General features: G+C 40.5%; 1 long non-coding RNA gene across 2 annotated transcripts; it reads left to right on the forward strand.

Annotated features, from left to right (window-relative positions):
* Window positions 1–6,322: 6,322 nt before the first annotated feature.
* LOC308100604 lies at window positions 6,323–11,170 on the forward strand. Of its 2 annotated transcripts, XR_013934451.1 has the most exons (8): window positions 6,323–6,459; window positions 8,192–8,293; window positions 8,652–8,811; window positions 9,137–9,276; window positions 9,630–9,771; window positions 10,052–10,202; window positions 10,523–10,701; window positions 10,854–11,170. It is a non-coding gene; the product is annotated as an uncharacterized lncRNA (long non-coding RNA). The 2 variants fall into 2 exon arrangements; XR_013934452.1 differs by lacking the exon at window positions 9,137–9,276.
* The last annotated feature ends 2,036 nt before the right edge of the window (window positions 11,171–13,206 follow it).

The following is a 13,206-nucleotide window of genomic DNA, read 5'->3' on the forward strand; positions in this document are numbered from 1 at the left end:
GACCCTAAAGGTGTCTAGTTATGGTTTCTTCTTGTTGCCGTTGTCAACTAATGTCCGATGGGGTTTATTTTTAACCCTTTCTGACACCTACCCCCAACCCAAACCATATCATGGAGATAACAGAGAATACCATAACTCTTGACATACTCTTGAAATTATGTTTTGATTATTTAAGAAAGTTATATTATGACTAAATGTAAGCCAGAATTTGATATGTGTGTGTTTTTCACCAATAAAGAATGGTTGTACCATGTCAGTGACCTTTCCATTAGATTCCTGGTGTAAACATTCTATGAAAAAGTGGGTTTATTTGTCTTTGTACGTTGCTGGTTCAGATATGAAAACGCCACTCCTGTGGACATCGATTTAAAATGGTCACCAAATGAACCCCGTGGGACATTAGTTGACCTGGGCAACAAGAAGAACTCTTAACTAGACACCATAAGGGTCCTAAAAAACATGGGGTAAAGTAGAATACACCTTAAGTATTTAATACAAGGATTAATATAGATGTGATTTGAACATTTTCTGTTAGTTTTTGCAGTTTCTGTCCTGAAATAGAGTCAAGACCTGCTTGAATCTTAATAATAACCACTTTAATGAATTCCTTAGGTCAAAATGATATAGAAAAATGTGTTCATTTGTCGCTGTATGTTGTTTACTTCAAGAGTTATGGTATTCTCTGTTATCTCCATGTTATGGTTTGGGTTGGGGGTAGGTGTCAGAAAGGGTTAAAAATAAACCCCATGGGACATTAGTTGACAACCTAAAAAAACAGGTTACAGAGATGTGTTTTTCGGGTGCTCACGGAGCCTCTAAAATGCCCTACTATTACACACAGTAGGTGCTACTCAGTGGAACAGCCTGGAAACTAAAGTCAAATTGGCAACCATTTTGAAGACATTTAAACAACATGCAAAATCTTTTTTGTAAATGAGGTCAAATTTTCTGTTTCTTTAGGGGTTGTTATGATGTATTTTGTATGGTTATTTGCTTGTCAATACGGTCTGTCATTTGGATTGCAATTCCTTCACTGTCTGTCTTCAGTCTTGAAACAAAACAAAAAAACATTGTATTTTCTCTAGCTTTTGTAGGCTACATGTAATAATGGTGGAGATTAACTGTCATTGACAGTCAATCATTTAGCTGGGGAACCCCTGGAACCCCCCTCAAGGACCAGTGCATGGGGGTACAAAACAAAAAAACATTGTATTTTCTCTAGCTTTTGTAGGCTACATGTAATAATGGTGGAGATTAACTGTCATTGACAGTCAATAATTTAGCTGGGGAACCCCTGGAACCCCCCTCAAGGACCAGTGCATGGGGGTACCTGGGCTGTCCAGGGAAGCTTTTTGAAACGAATAGCAGCAATCTTTTGCAGTCACTTTGGGACAATCAGCAGCATTCTTTCTCAAAACTATTTAAATCGTTTACTCAGATTTAATATACGTTTAAAGGTAGCAACTCTGTTTAAATGTGCAGCAGCCTAGGTCTATAGGTCTACTCAGTCCCTGTCAGTAATAAAATAATGCTTGTGAGTCAGTTCTTAATGAGGGGTGGGGTCTGTCCAGGCTGGACAGACCCCCACCCCACATTAAGTAAGAGCCTATATAACGAATGTATAACGACACAATGTGACATAGCTCTGTTTAACACCATGCTGTACCCCCTCCAACTGTACAGGCTTACTTTCCCAATTTTTTTCTATTTTTTACACTTTCTTTGGCAATGTAAACGTATGTTTTCTCATGCCAATAAAGCTCAGTTGAAAAGGGACTGAATGGAACACATAGTTTCAACTCAAACAATTTGTCCTTTTGCTTCTCAGATATATTTAAGTGGTCAAATTGTTGGTTTTATCTTCAATGGCTCAAGTACCCTCCCTGTTATTTAGCAGCCTACTGGCTTAGGGGATCAGTTATTCAGTTTATCTAAAACGGAAGTTCCATTTTGAGAAGATGGTAGTTGTAGTCTTCTTCTGCACCTTAAGCAGTACTTTTGCTCGTCTTTTTGTCCTAACCAGAACTACAAATGAAAGCTATTGGCTGCCGGCGGACGACGTCACCATAGAAGAAGAGCCCTATTCAGCGTTGCCATGTCTGCTTATTATAAGCGACTTTGGCCTTCTTTTTCTGTAAAGTGGCTTGTAAATATTTAGGCGGTGCATATATGAAAAAAAAGCACCTTACCCAAAAAAAAATGGAACAAAAGGTTTCTCAACAGTTTTTTGTAGTATGTGGTGTCCTGAATAACATACTAAAAGTCTACCAACGTTTGACCACTTTTAATGTGTTATTTTCAAGATGGCGTCCAAGATGGCCAAAAAAAACGTTTAAAATAGCTTAATTCCTTCATTATTTATCCTAGACAAGTACTTTTTGTGTCTAACCCCATGTTTTGGGGGCCTGGGAATCCATTGGACTTGTCCAAATTGCAGAGATACAATTAGATAATTGTGAAATCCTATATTTTGTTTGAGACTCTATTAACACCCTCTGAAATGGTCACCCGTTTCAAGTTAACTTAACTAATTATATAATAAATGTCCAACAACTTATATTTATTTTTTACTGGAACAAGGCTTTAAGATATCCTCAAAACACAACACAACTAATAGTCACAATTTGTTGAAGGTGGTGGCAGAGAATATTGTCAGTTGCAATATAGTATTGTTTTCAATATTGCCCAAACTAAATTCATCTTTGACTATACACCCCACCCAAAAACAATTTCTTGCATTTTGAACCAATCTCTCTGCACCCCTATCCTTACCCACCCCACAGGAACTTCATAACTCCTCCCCTACATACACGAGAATATTATTTTTTCTCGTGGACAAGCGCAGTGTCATCTTGTAGACATGCGATTTTGAAAAACATTGAATAGATGTTTATAGAACTTTTTAACACATTAGGAAGGCAATCAGTGTGAGTGTGCAAAGAGGGATGGGGTGGTTATGGAGGTTAGTGTAGAGCTGTCAGAACTGGGTGCCTAGACAGGGGAGTATGTAGGGTGGGTCTGGTCTAGAGTTTAGTGGGCCTAGGGTTCCCCTCAGGTGGGTGGAGGGGAGTATGGGGGTTACTGGATTGCTCCCTGGGCACTTGGAGCACAGAAGAGCAAAGTTAGGAGCCAAGGAGACCCTGAGCTTCTGATCTCACCCATGTCCGATGTGCAAAACCTCCAGGAGAAATGATACGCCATTTCAACTAAGACAGTTCTGCAAACGATACATGAAAGATAAACTTCTTTGCCAGATCTCACTCTAAGTGGCTTAGGGAGCCTGCGCTCTCCTCGTTCTCAGCTCCTCCAAAAGCAAATTAGCATTTGGGATGCATACGATTTCTAAGCCACGGCACGCTGGAGGACGGAGTGAGGAGGAGGCAGAAATTAAGGTATTGGAATATAGCTAATGCGTGAGGCTGAGAGGAGTGTCCCTATGTCGCCTGGCTCACTGGATAGTCCCACTGGTCCCAAGTGGACCTCCACGCTGGCTCCCGAGATAGGCACTCCCAAGATAGGCACTCTTGAGTTAGCATAGCCAGTGGTGGTGGTTGTAAGAACTCCACATGTTGCAAGACTGTGTCAGGCAGACAGTCGTGTCCCTATGTATGCTGGTCCCAAATGGACCTCCTGGCGGGTCTGGCTCCCCCCCCCCCCCCAATAGTGGTGGTTGTAAGACTTCCACGTGGTGGTGCATGACTGTTTGTCAGGAAGACAAGGGTGTCTATGTCGGACTGGCTCACAGGAGAGTTGGTGGTGGCTGACCATTAATATTCCCAGGGCCCCCCAGTGACTTATCATTATGGCTCAGAGCGTCCTCTCCCCTCTCCAGAACAGCTCCAGAACAAAAGATTGGTGTATGCCGAAAGCAATGCTTGTTTGTTGGATAGCAGCAGGGACACAGCCCCTTATGAGCGTGGAGGTCGGTTAGATTGGGATTCTATGGGGAGACTGGAGCCCAGGGCGTCATGGGCTGTCCCCTATACGTACCTTCTTGCTGTTACAATTATCCAGAAAAAAAGATCAAGGTTCAAGCTTATTGCCAGCAGTACCTATCACAAAACAAATACAGGTGAAATTAATTTTGCACTAAAACCTCACACAACTACTCACAGGAATAAGGAGATGTCTGTGACAAGCAAATCTGAGCCTTATCCACGCCACACTCCTCCACCACCCCTGCCTAGACACCCAGTAGAAGACACTAGATACATGTTGTGATAGCTTTGTACTGACTTGCACTCCCTCTCTAGGCCCACAAGTGGCAATTTTTTTCCTACTGAGTGTAGCGTTGTGAGCTTGTACATCGGCTATTTTCACAATGTTTGCCTCTTTCTTACCTAATATTTGAGATAATATAGTATATATAATATATATAGAGATAATATAGTCTTAAGAGTAATTAAATTGTAACTTTAGAAATGTGCAGATACCCTGTATACACTTATACTGTATGTTGGTTTGTTTACTGTTGAGTGAGAAAACAATGTTAGACATTAAGCTAACCATGTGGGGACCCCCCAAAATCATTTGGGGGACCCCCAGTTTGGGAACCAAATTTCTCGGTAAGGAATTTCTTCCAAGATTTGTGTAATATTCCCAGTCACAATCACTTGGCAGCCATGTTTTAACAAATGTCACAGTACCACCCAGTAATAATGAATGTATTCCTTATTGGTATCCAAAGAAAATTTTAAAGCTTCAACAGAATGTGAATTACATGTATAGGTGATGAATTCAACAATCCTGGGCATGGCGTGTAGAAAAGGGAGAAATGTCCGATTACATAAAAAAATAAAGTTAAATATGCTTATAACCAATTGCTTCAATATTTAATTGTACTTATAATCACTTGACTATAATGTATATCAGAATCAGAATCAGTTTTATTGTCACATCACAGGTTTACAAGGTAAAAAAGTGGGTGAAATTCTTTTTTGTACATCGTTCCCATCGCAACGTTAGTTTCCATAGAAAGAAGAGGGGGGGGGGGAGAAGAAGAGGGTGGGGGGCAGGTGGGAAGGAGATCAAAACAAGAGAGCAACAGAAGGCCAGACAAGTTATCTACATATTTACAAATTACCTGAGATAATAAAAAAAAACTAAAAAAAAACTAAACTAAGGTGCCTGAGCATAGCAGCAATGTATTGTGTACTGTGCATGTTATACTATACTGTGCATGATAGACAATGAACGTTAAGGTGCTTAGAGGAAAAAGGAGCACAATAAAAAAGACCCAAAAAAGTCAGTGCGTTATACAAGGGATTAAGGTGCAAAAGGTCAGTGCGTGTCCACCTAGAGTGGACTGACCCTAGTATAATCCGCATGTAGCTCCATGAGGGAGTGCAACAAAAAGTCATTTGTACCTGGTGTAGTCCACAGGTGTGTCCGAGGGGGGGCTAAAGTCCAAGTCATTGTCCCTGGTATAATCCACAGGTGTGTTCAGGAAGAGCCAGAGAAGTCTGCGCCGCCTGCTGTCAGGCTGCTGAACTCATCCAGGCTTATGCCCCATTCAGCATTCTGACAGCAGCTGGATTGAAACTACACCAAAACCTGGTGGTGGAACTCTTGATACTGCGGTAGAGCCCCTTGCCCGGTCGCGGTCGACTATAATGTATATATGCTATTTGGATTCCTAGATCACCAAAACATGGGGTTAGGCACCATAATTACTTGTGTAGGGCAAATAATGAAGGAGTAATGGTCTTTTAAGGAACTGGTGGCGGCCATCTTGGAAATTTGACATTTCTAATGATCAGATTTCGGTAGACTTTTGATATGTTATTAAGTGTACACCTGATACTACAATAAACCATTGAGAAACCTTTTGTTCCAATTTTCTTTGGGTCAAACCATATTTGCACCCGCCTAATTGGTTAGTTGCGATTTGTGTTTTTGGGGGGGGCTTGTTCTAAAGTGTAGTTGCTTATTTGGGCTTGCTTCCATTTTTTTAAATTAATATTTAAACCAGTGTTCCCAAATATTTTCAAGAAAATGTTTTGTACCACAGGGGAGCATTTGTGTTCAAATGTAAAAAGAAAACAATAAAATCAAAACATTCCACATTTTATTGCAAGAAATTTTGAAAATAGCAGATCTACAAGCTTATTTTCAAATAGCCGATGCATATAGGTTTAACTTTAAAGTGCTCATGTGGCTTAAGTTGCTTCTTTTGGGCTTGTTTCCCTGGAAAGACTGGTGACCGAGGTTAGTTTCCCTAGGCCTGGTTGCTTAATTCTCTCGCAAAATATGGCAACACTGGCTCTACTTATTCACAGCGCCTCATGTGCGGATTCTCTTTCTCCATTTTCTTCCGCGAAGACTGGACGTTATTTTGGAGAAGGATTTTTTTTTTAGATAATAGTTTGCTGTAGTGTTTTGATACAAAGGATGGTAATAATGCTACACAGAGTAGTACAGAATACAGTAAAACTGCCCAAACACCAAGTAGCGACAGAGGTGAGTTTTGTGTAGATGTTGGAATGGGCATTACTTCGAAGGACCTTTTAACTTTTTGAAGTCTGCAAATTAAAGTTTTAAAGGCCTACATGGCCAATAACTACCTCATGCAGTGTAGCATGTAAAAGCTACAGCTTGTCCTTGACATATAGGCCTATACTCATAGGCTATATGCTATAACTATTATATCAAATATGCTACGATCAATGTTCTCTCAACATCCCGCTGAACCTTTAGAAACTAAAGTGTAAAATAAACAACTTCGTTTATTCTTGGTCCACCGACCACGTGTTGCTTTAACCAGGGTGTTAACCAGGGTGTAATCAGTAGTGCCAGAGTTTGAGAGAAACAAGCAACCAGGGCTATGAAAACCAGCTCAAAAGAAGCGACTACTAGGCCCAAGGCCACATGACGGATATTTGAAAATGGCAGATCTACAACACTACCCAGCGTTGCCATGTCCGCTTACTCTCAAACATTTTGTCAAGGACCCCCAAATTAATGCATTTGTTCCCCCTGGCTGGCCTTGTAGTCGCTTCTTTTGGGCTTGTTTTCATAGACCTGCACCTGCATGGTTGCTTGTTTCTCTCGCAAAACCTGGCAACACTATTTCCGCCTTGGTGAACTCTGCAGCAACACGTGGTCTGTGGACCAAGAATAAACTAGTGTTAAAACTTGAAACACTTTAGTTTCTAAATGTTTAGCAGGTTGTGAGCAGTAGTGTAAAGTAACTAACTACGTGATTATTTTTTATGTTTTTAGAAGTAATTTTGAGTAACGTTACTTCTACTCCACTACAATTATTTGCAAACTTTTGATTATTACAAAACATACATTAACCACTTCAGCCCTACATACATTTTGGCCATTTGAAAATAGCAGATCTACAAGCTCTTGTAGTCAGTTCTTTCTACTTTTGAGCATATTTTGATACCAATACTTTTGTACTTTTACTCAAGTACATTTTGAATTCCGGACTTTTACTGTGGGTTTATAGGTTATTATCGAGTTTCCTCATGACCTTGAAAAGCCAGTGATGACAAATAAAAAATGTTTGAGATTTTATGAGAGCTGCACTGCAGTTCCTGATTCAAAGGTTGAGATCTGAGGCTTATGTCATGTAATGTTTGGGTTATAAATGTTGAGTGACTAATTTGCACATCATTTGAAAGCCAAAAATCAAGGGCTTGATGACCAATGTGATCTCATGTTTGCATGTGTGATCTCTCTAGAGACTAGAGCAGTGGTTCTCAAAGTGGGGTCTGGGGGTCTTAAGGTGTCCTTAATTAAATTGGCTCCCAGCCTAAATGATCAATAGTTGCTAGCCATTCATTGAATTCTTAACAGTTTGCAATTTGTACTGTATGGTTTACAATGATTGTTAAAAGGATGACACAAAGCCCCTAGGGCCTTGTTTCCATTGTAGTCCTGACTCCTGTGTATTCAATTCATTAAGAAAAGTGTTTCTCAAAGTGGGGTCCGGGAACCCCCTGGGGTCCTTAAAATGGATCCCAGCTTAATGATTTATTGTTGCTAGCCAAATGGACCCTTTAGTCTGTAACTCGGAGAGCTATGTGGGTCCGACTGTGTCCTAATGCGTACTAAACTGGGGTCCTTGAAATTAAAAACGTTTGAGAACCACTGGTTTAGAGGATTATTCAAAGGTTCTATAATTTACTCTGCTTGTGAAAGTCCTACTGATGTTAACTTCCATTTTGCCCTCATTTGGTAGGTCAATCTGTACCAGGAAGAAAATGAAGGACCAGTACTTTGACATGAAGGCAAGCTGTGGCTGACGACCTCTAGCTTGGAAGATGACGCTCAAAAGCCAGCTGTGAGTCAATGTGTCATAGACACTCGATGATGTAAAATGCTGTCAGTAGTTAGTTGTGCGTTTTGCTAAATGGTGCCATAGCATGCCTTCATCCTCATGTCCTTTGAAAGCCAGTGATGACAAAAAAAACATTTTTCTGACACCTCGTATGAGAGCTGCACTGCAGCTCCTGATTCTAACGCTTTATCTGAGGCTTCTGTATCATGTAATGTTTGAGGAATAGGATGTCCGGAAGTAGCCTAAACCTCATTTGATATTTTTAACAGTCCCCCCCCCCCTCCCCCCTTACAATTGTCTCTACCACTCTGCTTGTGAGAGTCCTACTGATGTTTACTTCCATTTTGCCTTCATATGGTAGGTCAATCTGTACCAGGAAGAAAATGGACCAATACTTTGACATGAAGGCAAGCTTTGGTTGCCCTCAGTTGAAAGCCAACTCAGTCATGAGTGAAAACTAAGGCCTGACGACAACTAGCTTGGAAGATGGAGCCTGTCGAGTCGACGCTCAAAAGCCAGCTGTGAGTCAATGTGCCAGATGAACCCACAATGTGAAATGCTAAACGGTGCCATAGCATGCCTTCATCCTCATGTCCTTTAAAAGCCAGTGATGACAATAAAAAACATTTTTCTGACACCTCGTATGAGAGCTGCACTGTAGCTCCTGATTCTAATGCTTTATCTGAGGCTTCTGTATCATGTAATGTTTGAGGAATAGGGTATCCTGAAGTAGCCTATACCTACATTTTTTTTTTACCGTTTTCCCCCTTGCAATTGACCGGTCTCTACCACTCTGCTTGTGAAAGACTTAATGATGTTTTCTACCATTTTGCCCTCATTTGGTAGGTCAATCTGTACCAGGAAGAAAATGGACCAGTACTTTGACACGAAGGCAAGCGGTGGTTGCCCTCAGTCATGAGCGGAAACTTATGGCCTGACGTCAACTAGCTTGGAAGATGGCGCCTACCGACGCTCTAAAGCCAGCTGTGAGTCAATGTGTCAAAGACTGTCGGATGAACCCACAATGTGAAATTCTGTCAGTTAAGGGTTTTGCTAAATGGTGCCATAGCATGTCTTCTTCCTCATGTCCTTTTTAAAAGCCAGTGATGACAATAAAAACATTTTTCTGACACCTCGTATGAGAGCTGCACTGTAGCTCCTGATTCTAGTGCTTTATCTGAGGCTTCTGTATCATGTAATGTTTGAAGAATGAGGCATCCTGAAGTATATACCTCATTTGATACTAGTTTTTCCCCCTTACAATTGACATGTCTCTCTCTACCAATCTGCTTGTGAAAGTCTTACTGATGTTTTCTACCATTTTGCCCTCATTTGGTAGGTCAATCTCTATCGGGAAGGAAATGAAGGACCAGTACTTTGACACGAAGGCAAGTTGTGGTTGCCCTCAGTCATGAGTGAAAACTAAAGCTTGACGACATCTAGCTTGGAAGATGGAGCCTGTCAACGCTCAAAAGCCAGCTGTGAGTCAATGTGTCATAGACTGTCAGATTAACCCACAATGTGATATTCTGTCAGTTAAGGGTGTTGCTAAATGGTGGCATAGCATGCCTTCCTCATGTCCTTTTAAAAGCCAGTGATGACAATAAAAACATTTTTCTGACACCTCGTATGAGAGCTGCACTGTAGCTCCTGATTCTAATGCTTTATCTGAGGCTTCTGTATCATGTAATGTTTGAGGAATTTGGACTCCTGAAGTATACCTCAATTTGATTATTTTTTTCTTCCCCTTGCAATTGACAGGTCTCTACCTTCCTGTACATTTCTAGGGACCTTAATATAGGCCTGGTAGCCAGCTCAGAAGGGACAGTCCTCCTGACTCCTGCCACAACATTCCATAAGTCTATGCAAAAGCTGCTGATGACGGGAAGTGAGATGTCCACAGGAAGCACTGGTGAGTTTTATCTTTACAAGCCATCACCAGACAGGAACAACAGGAAGTCAAATAATTGATATCATGAGCTGGGGAAATCTGTGACACACTGTGGTGAACTGCGGTTTTGTGGGTTTAATAGGCTGTTAACGAGTTTCCTCATGACCTTGAAAAGCCAGTGATGACAAATAATAATGTTTGAGATTTTATGAGAGCTGCATTGCAGCTCCTGATTCAAAGGTTGAGATCTGAGGCTTAATGTCATGTAATGTTTGAGGAAAGTGGTCTTGAATGTCACAAATGTCATTTGTCTGACCTCTTTCATTTATTTTGTCCCGCAGTTGAGATGTCGGCCTGTCTTCTCTGAGAATTGGACTCGGGAGAAATGAGGTTCCGTGGCTTGGCAGACCGCACGCCTGAATGCCTGCTGGGCAACTCTTCAGTCAGAACCTTCAATCTTGTTTTAAATTGTAAAGCTGAGCTGCTACTGAAACTCCAGTTCAAGAGTCGCAAGGTGTCGGTAAGTCCACATGCTTGCTTGTGGAAAATGTATTTTTAATCTGTAGCTCAGCTCTCATGAGGGCATATTCTGATTGAAGTATGATCTGAGACTTCGTGGCAACTGTCGTACCAGCATTTTGAATGTGTTCTAATCAGTCTATTCTTTTTCAGGTATCCGACATTGAAGACCCAAATGGAAACCATACCGCAAGGACTTTTTTGGTGTCATCCGTTTAGATCAAGTGTTTGACTGTACTTGTGCTGTTTTGCATTTTTGTCTAATAAAATATTCAATCAATTCAAGAACTTTGACACCTGAAATCTAGTTGGCTTAATACACACGTGCATAATGCAGAATTACATAAGTCATTTAGCAGACGCTTTTATCCAAAGCGACTTACATTAAGTGCAATCAACATAGGTAGGCAAGAAAACTACTAATCACCAGAAGTCTTAAGTGCATTCTCTTCTGAAACAAGCAACTAAGAGCATACCTATGAGAGCGCTAAGGTAAAAGTGCAATATATCAGCTACCTACTTTCTTAAACAGATGAGACAAAAGGGAAAATCAAATGAGCAAGAGCTAAAACAAATAAGTATCAAATAAACAAGATCCAATAAAACAAGAGCTCATACAAATAATTGACAACAAGTAGACAAGGCTAAGAGGAAGGGTCAGAGTAGTGTTTCCTGAAGAGGTGGGTTTTCAGCCTGCGGTGAAAGATGGGCAGTGACTGAGACTGTTCCCAAACAAGGAATTTGACTTGCTGCGTTGCTCTGTCATTCACAAATGTACTGTATACCGTGAGATATTGTAAGAAGTATAAAAGGTAATTTAAGAGAATAAGAATTCTCAATCTATTATTGGTTGCTTTTGTCAAATGTGGTTGATATTTTATTTCGTTGCTCTTTGTTTGTGGCACATGTTCTGTTTTGTTCATTGATTTGATTTTCCTAATTTAAAACACTTGCATGGGTGGTGTTGCATATCAATATACATTACTGTATATGTAGTCAGAAATGGTGGCCCTTAACAAAACTGAAAAGTAAAGCAATAATTGTGTAATTTGTATTCTGATGTGTGATTTGAAGTGCTGTGTTTAAGGACTACACAGAATGCATAGCCCAAGAATTCCCCAGGACTTTTTTGTGTGTCATCTTTTAGCCCAAATGTCTGACTGTACCTCGTGCTTTACATTTCTATGTAAAGCAGTGGTTCTCAACCTTTTAAGCCTGCGACCCCCTAAAACCATCATATTTGATCTGGGGACCCCCCCCCACCCTGTCAAGCACTTGTAGGAGTTTGAGGCATTCAATTTCATTTGAGATAAAATAAATATTGTGAAAATAGCAGATCTGCAAGCTCACAACGCCTCGCCTTTCTTATATTATTTGACAATTTGCCAGTTTTGAGGTATTAAAAAGGTATAAACAGTCCTTAAATTGTCACTTCACTGTCATCTGGGGACCCCCGAGATCATGTGGGGACCCCCTGGGGGTCCCGACCCACAGGTTGAGAACCACTAATCTAAAGTATTTAATCAATACAATGGTATTTGGTCCAGAGAAAAATGGGTTCTTATATAATCTGACTCTAGATTGAGCCTTGTATCAAAATGCTGCCATGAGGGCCACTTGAGACTTGACCTTGATTTTAGACTACTGTGGCCATTGATGTGCAGAAACTACATCAATGACCCAAGCTATGATTTTAGGACTAAACGCAGACCATTTCTTTGAGTCCTAAATCGTGTTGTGATCAGGTCAGTCCTTGCCTAAAACGTTAGCTACTCTGGCCAAATTATGTAATGAGCATATTTCATACTTGGAAGTGTTTTTCCACACATCACATCACTCAAAATGTGGATGTCTGTTTGCCAAAAAGGGAAATAAAAATGAGGCTAGGGGATTCGGTTGCTATTTAAATACAATACAGGCGAGGCGAATGCCTACGTTATAGATTTGCTTGTGGGACATGGCCTCATTTGCAAAGCTTCCTGCCGGCCTGGAGGCACTAGGGGAGGATTTCCATACATCTCGTTTGCCTAACAAACCAGAGGGAGCCCTGGATGCGCATCTCCTTACCAGTGGTGGAAACTGGAAAGCACATTACTCAAGTACTGTAATACAATTTTTAGGTACTTTTACTTTAATTGAGTATTTCCATTTTTTTTTTTTAAATAGCCGATCTACAAGTGTCATGGTGCTGGTGGGACGCGTTGTGAGCTCTGCTATTTTCAAAGGATTTTTATACATTTGAAAACTTGGGACCTTCTGCATAATGAGTTTTGCCTTTGTTACTTTAAGTATATTTTGATACCAATACTTTTGCACTTTTACTCAAGTAAATCTTTAATTTTGTACTACTATAAACTTGTACTATATATTTCAGCCCTTCACAATGCATCGCGATGCGACGCATTGTGAGCTTGTAGATCTGCTATTTTCTTGTTTTCATGATATTCTTTTTTTTAGATTTTAGACAGACTATTTCTACAACATACTTTTACTTGAGTAGAAAAAA

The sequence above is a fragment of the Gymnoscopelus braueri genome (genome assembly GCF_963280865.1).
Source record: "Gymnoscopelus braueri genome assembly, chromosome: 2".
Lineage (NCBI taxonomy): Eukaryota > Metazoa > Chordata > Actinopteri > Myctophiformes > Myctophidae > Gymnoscopelus > Gymnoscopelus braueri.